The following is an 8,175-nucleotide window of genomic DNA, read 5'->3' as shown; positions in this document are numbered from 1 at the left end:
ATTTGGCTGGAGCCGGACCGACAAATTAATCATCGTCTGTGGAAGTCGCTGACTCAGAGCTGGATTCTTCCAAAATGACTGTCACCTCCAACTCTTTCTGTTTTCCTCCAAGGCATCTGAATCGCGTTTCTTCTTTCTCTTCTTGACCTTGGCCATTACAATGTCGATATCAGCCATTGAGGATGAGGCTCTGTCCTCGCGCTGACTAATCAGAAATCATTTACCTTCATCTGGAATATCCATGCTCAATACCTCAGAGTGTTCCATGTCGAATATCTCTTCTGGATCCGCTTTGAATAGATCCCGCTTAATCTTCTCACTGTCTCTGCCCTTATTCTTCTTCAACTTCACATACTCCAAATATAGTTTCTTGAGCTTGATTTGTCAAGCTTCAGCAAATTGTGGAAGGTTGCCTATTTTCCAGATTTACATCACCGTAAAAGATGGTTTCTTTTGCAGCTTTGGAAATTGTCTTTTTCTCTTTCATATGATGGAATATAAACACTTTTAGTACCTGTTCCACAGAGGGTAACCGGCTCCCCGTTATATAGGGCTGTGACTCTCCGATCAACCATACCGATGATGCACTTCTGGTTACCATGTTCTCTCTGTGAAAACAGTATAAGAAAGGAATGTAATGAACGATGGTAAATAAATTGGAATATCCATACTCAATACCTCAGAGTGTTCCATATCAAATATCTCTTCCGGATCCGCTTTGAATAGATCCTGCTTAATCTTCTTCTCACTGTCTCCCACTGATTATACCAAAAAACACAAAATCGTTCTGTTAGAGTACACAGAGACATCACATAAGAAAAATGATAAATTTTTCAAGATATTAAAAAAAAAGCTTCACATCTGAGCGACCCATAAATATACCACAATTTCAGTGAAACTTAGCCAGAAGTGTTTTCCCATAAAGTGGAACTAGGGCAGGAAGAATTTGTACAACTTTTCAAAAACTATATTTTCACCCGCCATGACCAGTTGACATATATATATACATCCGAACGTTTTGTCACTGTGACTCCCATTGATATATGGTGCGTATACACGGAACACCTTCCTCTACAAGATGCCAGGCAGGGACAATGCCTTACCCCGCATGACCTCCCCCCCTGCACGCCATTGTGTCGGCAATTCACTTCTTACCAGTGACCTAGCCAATAAAGACATGTCACGCCACGGTACGAAATTCAAGGCCAGAGTGATTCCCCAATCGATGACAATGTGGAGAACAAAGTTTACGCAGCATTAGAGGAAGAAACAGTCAGAAATAATGATCGGGTAATGTCGCCAAAAAAGGTCAGGGATGTTGATGTGTTTTGTGAGTGAAACAATGCTTATATTGCCCATATTAGTGTGTGAAAACCAACATACTCTCGTACTACATATAAATTCATACCAAATAAATAAATAAATACTATTTATGAGTGGTGTGGAATACTTACCCTCCCATAGAAGTTGTTTTCTTTGGAGCCAGCCTGATAGGAAACCCAGTAGGATAAGGGGTACTGCTACCTGTATCCAGTATCTTAAACCTCAGGTGAGTGATTTCTCTGAATTTTCAATGTCTTTCACCAAAAGTGGAGGTTTCAGCCATTTTTTTTTTTTTCCAAAATTGGTCGGGATTGGGGAGAGTCAGCGGTGAAAAATTGGTCGGGACGGGGTGGGTAAAATACACTATATATGTTTAATACATATATATATATATATATATATATATATATATATATATATATATATACAATATATATATATATATATATATATATATATATATATATATATATATATATATATATATATATATATATATATATATATATATATATATATATATATATATATATATATATATATATATATATATATATATATATATATATATATATATATATATATATATATATATATATATTAGTACTTTGTCATAAAACTAGGTACAAAGAAACTAAAAGTATAGGCCGGATTTCGCAGGAGATATTCGATAACAAATCTTATTCATATTATTAATAAAATGGCTAAGGAAAAAATCAGCATAAAATAAACCGTTTTGTATGGAATTTACTGATTATCGGATAGGACTTGATTCAGTTGAATTAGCAGTACAACAAGGTGTAAAAGAAACTTGACTTATGTTAAAGTACTAGCAGACAGAACCAGACTCAACAAAAAAAAGAGTGTTGGCCAAGGGGATACAGTTCCATCAGCTTATTCACAGCGTTGTTGGATGATGTTTTCGGAAATTTTGACTGAGATGAATGGTAATTTGCATCAGCAAATAACAACTAACCAGTTTTCGATCTGCTGGCGACATAGTTATTTTCAGTGAATCAGGGGAGGAACTACAGTATAGAGGATAATGATAGCCAATCCGAATACGGCGAATCAGAAGGAATGATTGACAATCAGCATCAAGAGGCCTAAAATTTGACCGATTATTATCATAATAGAATTTATCAGTATGTACTGTGGTCTTAATCTGAAGCTTCAAAACTCTTTAATCTACATCGGATAAACCTGTTTAAGTTGCCCATGCCATGTGACCCTGAACTTTCACCTGTTGTAATAGAAACTATCAGGCAATCTTACGGGTGATCTTCAGCTTATCCACTCAGTTTAATCCAAATGACATCAGAACTGTTAACTCATTTTGTTACATGATGACAGACGGGTCGAACAGTGACCTTGCTTATGATCTTGACCTTTGATTAATTGTTCTCAAAACTGAATCACTTTGATCTTGGCTGACTCTTAACCCTTCCACCAACTTTGGTTCACATCAGATCAAAGGCAAGCTGACCTTGTCCTTTGACTTTTGTCTTTGACCTTTCCCTGTAACCTTGACTTTTGGCTGATTGATAAGAAACAGGGAAGTGAGCATGGAAGTGAAAAAGTTACTACATGACAGTATTGTGATACCAACTGTAACGTATGGAAGTGAAGCTTGGACGTTGTTGGAAGGACACAAGTCAAGAGTGAAAGCAGTGGAAATGAGTTATTTAAGAGGAGCCTGTGGAGTCACATGGAGAGACAGGCTGACGAATGAGGATATAAAGAAGCGTTGTAGTGTGGATGTGGATATGATAGGAAGCATTATGAGGAACACACTGAGGTGGTTTGGCCATGTGGAGAGGATGGAGGGTGAAAGCCTGACGTAGAGAGTGTATGTGAGTGAGGTGGAGGGGGGAAGAGGGAGGGGGAGGCCGAGGATGAGATGGAGGGATGAGGCGGAGAGGTATATGAGAGAGGGGGGTCTGAGTTGGGAGCAGAGGAGTGAAATGGCGGGGGACAGAGCGACTTGGAGGCGATATTGTTTGTGGCCACCCCAAACGGGATTGAGGCGTCTGGCAATAGATAGATAGATAGTTAGTCTTGAAAAAAGAATTATTTTTCTTGCCTTATCCTAAACTATTCCTAAAAGTTGGGCCTAAATAAGAAAAAAACTATTTCAGTTGCCATTGCTCTTTAAACTTAAACCTTTGACTTATTGTTCTCAATAACGCAGGTATACTCCTTGGCTGACCATCGACCCTTCAACAAAGTTTGGTTAACCCACCCCGTCCCAACTGATTTTCCACCACTGACTCCCCCTAATCCTGACCAATTTTGGAAAAAAAAAAAAATTGGCTCTAACCTCCGCTTTTCGTGAGAAACATCGAAAATTCTTAGAGAAATCGCCCACCTGAGGTTTAAAATACTGGATACAGTTAGCAGTACCTCTTACTTTACTTGGTTTTCTTTCAGGCTGGCTTCAAAGAAAACGAGTTCTATGGGAGGATAACTATTCCACACCACTCATAAACGGTATTTATTTATTTATTTGGAATGAATTTATATGTCGTATGAGAGTAAATTGGTCTTCACACAGTAATATAGGCAATATAAGCATTGCTTCACTCACCAAACACATCAACATACCTAACCTTTTTTGGCAACACTACTTGATCATCATTTCTGACTGTTTCTTCCTCTAATTCTATGTATTAGAGGAAGAAACAGTCAGAACTTGGCTGGAGCCAAGTTCTGACTGTTTCTTCCTCCACGTCCTCCACGTTGCCATCAATTGGAGAATCACTCTGGCCTTGTGGCACTATATGTCTTGAATTGCCAGATCACTGGTAACAGGTGAATTGCCAAGATAATTGCATGCAGGGGAGGGAGGTCATGCAGGGTAAGGCATTGTCCCTGCCTGGCATCTTGTAGAGGAAGGTGTCCCATGTATACGTACAAAAATCACGCGCGAAAATTGAAATTTGTGCAAATTAGGGACCTTGCAATTGATTCGCATTTATATACGTCAACGGGACTGACAGTAACAAAACATGTGGATGTATATATACGTCGACGGGACGCAGCGGGTTAAATAAGATGAAGCCTGTTTGAGTTATTTTGTTAACAAGTACACACAAGAGTCACAAATTTCCCTTGCTCTGTGACTTTCAGATGTGACTGATTCTTCTCAAAACAGAATCACTTCATGCTTGCCTTGCCCTCATCACTTCCGTCAAGTTTGGACTGAAGTGGATAAAAGAATTTAAGTCGATTATGGTTAGTCAGTGTTTGACCTTGACCTGCAAACTTGACCTTTAACTTATTATTCTCAGAGTCAACAGGTTTGCTCATCTGCTAACCTATAACTGTTCAAACGAGTTTCATTAATCGGAGAAGAACTGTTTGAGCTGATTGTTCTCTCTCTCTCTCTCTCTCTCTCTCTCTCTTGGGGAAGGACAGTTTTTGTGGGATGAATGTTTGGTGGAGGTTCATGACGGATGCTGTCTGGTTAGAACTTTTGGTTGGTTATGATGAGCCTCTGGTTGTGAGGTTTAAGGTCGGGTAATGGAGCAGGAATGGTGGTAAGACATTGTAATGCTGGGAAATCTGTGCCAAGGAGCTTTGTATCTATGAGGAAAAGTTAACAAAGAAATGTAAAGTTAACCCGTTTAATCCCAATGCATATTACTTTGTATTTTATACTGGTTACCACAAGAGGATTATGCTCCGCTTTGGAGGGACCCATTGTACTGAAGGGCAAGATAAGTCCATATTTAACCTCTTTAACTTGAAAAGACTTTTGTATCGCAAGTTGCCTACAATCATCGGGAGAGCGGTGGCTGAACTGGTAGAGAGGCAACCTGCAGTCCTAATGGACCCAGCATCAAATCCCGGCTGGAGCAGGGAACAGTTGAAGGATCTGAATTTCGTAAAAGCAGACTTAACTGATCTACCAGAAGATTTGCTGATATGTCGTAAAAATACCCCCGCTAGCATACCACAGCCCTAGCATGTATTCAGTGTGGACGATGGGTGTTAGCACTGAAGTGGTGACATGAGGATGTGTAGGAGAATTACTGGGCCCTGGGATAGGCCGTGAAGCCTTTGACCAGAATCGGACACATTAAAGAAAAAAAAAAAAACACTGAAATGAATAAGTGCTCCATCGCAATGAAAGAATTAGATAAACTCGGAAAAAAAAACACTCACAAAAAATATGCTAACTCGGGTTGGCAGCAGGAAGAGGAAAGGCAGCGATTAAAAGGCTTAGAGGAGGATTACCATGGCCAATCTCAGTAGGCTATGAGAGGCCAAGCACTTTGTGAACAGAAATAGCAATTGCGCCCATAAACAGTTTATTTGTGATGTGAAAGTATGCCAGTACACCGTCAAAACCGTCAGCCGATATATGTTAGTATTTACGTTAGCTGGTATAACCATCAGAAAAATATGTTGTAATGGTTAATTATTTTCTTCTATCTATCTATCTATTGCCAGACGCCTCAATCCCGTTTGGGGTGGCCACAAACAAAACGCCTCCATGTCGCCCTGTCCCCCGCCATTTCACTGCCCTGATCCCAACTCACACCCCCCTTTCTCATATACCTCTCCACCCCATCGCTCCATCTCATCCTCGGCCTCCCCCTCCCTCTTCCCCCCTCCACATCACTCACATACACTCTCTTCGTCAGTCTTTCACCCTCCATCCTCTCCACATGGCCAAACCACCTCAGTGTGTTCCTCATAACGCTTCTTATCACATCCACACCCACACCACAACGCTCCTTTATATCCTCATTCATCAGCCTGTCTCTCCATGTGACTCCACAGGCTCCTCTTAAATAACTCATTTCCACTGCTCTCACTCTTGACTTGTGTCTTTCCAACAACGTCCAAGCTTCACTTCCATACGTTAGAGATGGTATCACAATACTGTCATGTAGTAACTTTTTCACTTCCATGCTCACTTCCCTGTTTCTTATCACTGCTTTCAAAGAACCAGCAACCTTTCTTCCCTGCTGTACCCTTCCAAGCACTTCACCCTCCAAACCTCCATCCTTACTCATGTGAACTAAATATAAATTACTTTGTCCATTACTCTGCTTCAGGTCAGCTTAGGTCTTGACAATCTTTTCCGAGTCAGTCAGGTTAATTCAAGGATATTTAAGCCAATTCAGGGACTCCTATGTTCACCTTTATGTCAGTTCTGGAATGTTCAGGTCCTGCAGAGCAATTCGCATCCATTTCTGCTTAATTAATCTAGTCAGTTCAATGTGTACGGTTTAAGGTGAGGTTTTTCCTTTCAGACCACTTAACTACTTCGAGCCGACGATGTATTTTTCATTTTATTCTTTCTACTGGCTGAATAATTCATTTTAGATAGGAAAGTCCTCGAGCAATGATGGATTAAGTAAAGCTGTATCTTACTCTTCCAATCTGAAAAGCTTCTCCTAAGCTGAATAAAATCCTCTGGGGACAGTAATAAAATGATAAACAAGAAGGAGCTTTCAGGGAGTGCAACAATCGTGCACGCAAACTGGTCTAAGAGCCGAATATTTGACTGTGACCTTGACCTTCGATAGATTACTCTCAATATCCAATTGCGCCATTCTTTCCTAACGCTTAACCCTTCCACCAGCTTTGGTTCGAATTGAATCAAATCTGATTTAGTTGGCTTTGCCCAGTGGTCTTCACTGAATACTTGTGTCTTTAGATATATTAACAATAGTTCTTACAAAAGATAAATCTATATAAGAAAAAAGCTATTTAAGCTGGCCTTGCCACGTAACCTTGACCTTTGACCTCTTCTCAAAACAATAAGTCACCCTCTTGGGTGATCCTCAACTAAGCCACTGAGTTCATTAAGTCAAATAAAAAAGGTATTAGTTATTATGTTCAAAAACTAACACATGAATGGAACTCTGACCTTGGCCAATACTGACCTATGACTGATAAAAAAAAAAAATACTTTCTGTTTTTTTCCTGGTCGTCAAGCTTTGCACCTAGTATGATTCAAGTAAGACCAAAGCTGCTTGAGTTGACCTTGCTCTGTGACCTTGGCAGTTGACCTTTCCCTGTGATTTTGAGATTTATTTATTTATTTTTTAGTTAATCCTTTTGTTCTAGCTGTATCCTCAGTCTTTCATAAACTTTGATCTAAATAGGACATCAACTTTAAGTCGACCTTGCCTAGTTATTTGACACTAGATCTGTTGTTCTAAAAACAACGCATACATCACTCCTTGTCTGACCGAAATCACTCCGCTAGCAGGGATGAAAAAAAAAAAATGTTATAGAAATGAAGAGGATAAGGTTCATTCAGAGTCTTCATATCCAATTCAGCTCAGTCACAATATTTGACGATAGTTCGGAGTGCATTTACAACGAGGACATATCAGACCTATGAAGGTACGCCAGTCCGCTGAGGTCTAGTTAGGACAGTCCAGGTCACTGCAGGGTCATTCAAAGTCAGGTCCAGTGAGGTTCAGCAATGTTACTTCAGGATTATCAAGGCTTCCCACTTTCATTTCTATAGGTTATGTCATTTCAGATTTTCCCTTCGGGCACAGCGATACTAATTCAAAGTCATTAAGCTAAATTACGTCCAACCAGGTTTATTTTCTTCCAGTCAGGGCCTTCATATCCAGAGCGCCTCAGGCATATCAGTTCAAACCTATTCAAGTCATTAAGATCCAGATAAGTCCAACCAGGCAACTTAAGATAAATCCATTTTTGTTCAGGTAAGCCAAGATTCACTGTATATCGCATTTACTCTGGCTTGATCACAAACATTTATGACGCTTTTCAGGTCGGTTGATAGCCAGGTGTGCTTGACTGGGGGGGTCGATTTGGTTAGTTACCAAGGAGATTCATTTCTGCTTCATAACTGCGGCT

This window comes from Coenobita brevimanus, chromosome 70 (genome assembly GCF_032717465.1).
Source record: "Coenobita brevimanus isolate Jiangsu-jjx chromosome 70, ASM3271746v2, whole genome shotgun sequence".
In the NCBI taxonomy this organism is placed as follows: Eukaryota; Metazoa; Arthropoda; class Malacostraca; order Decapoda; family Coenobitidae; genus Coenobita; species Coenobita brevimanus.
Note: the sequence above shows the minus strand (reverse complement) of the source record.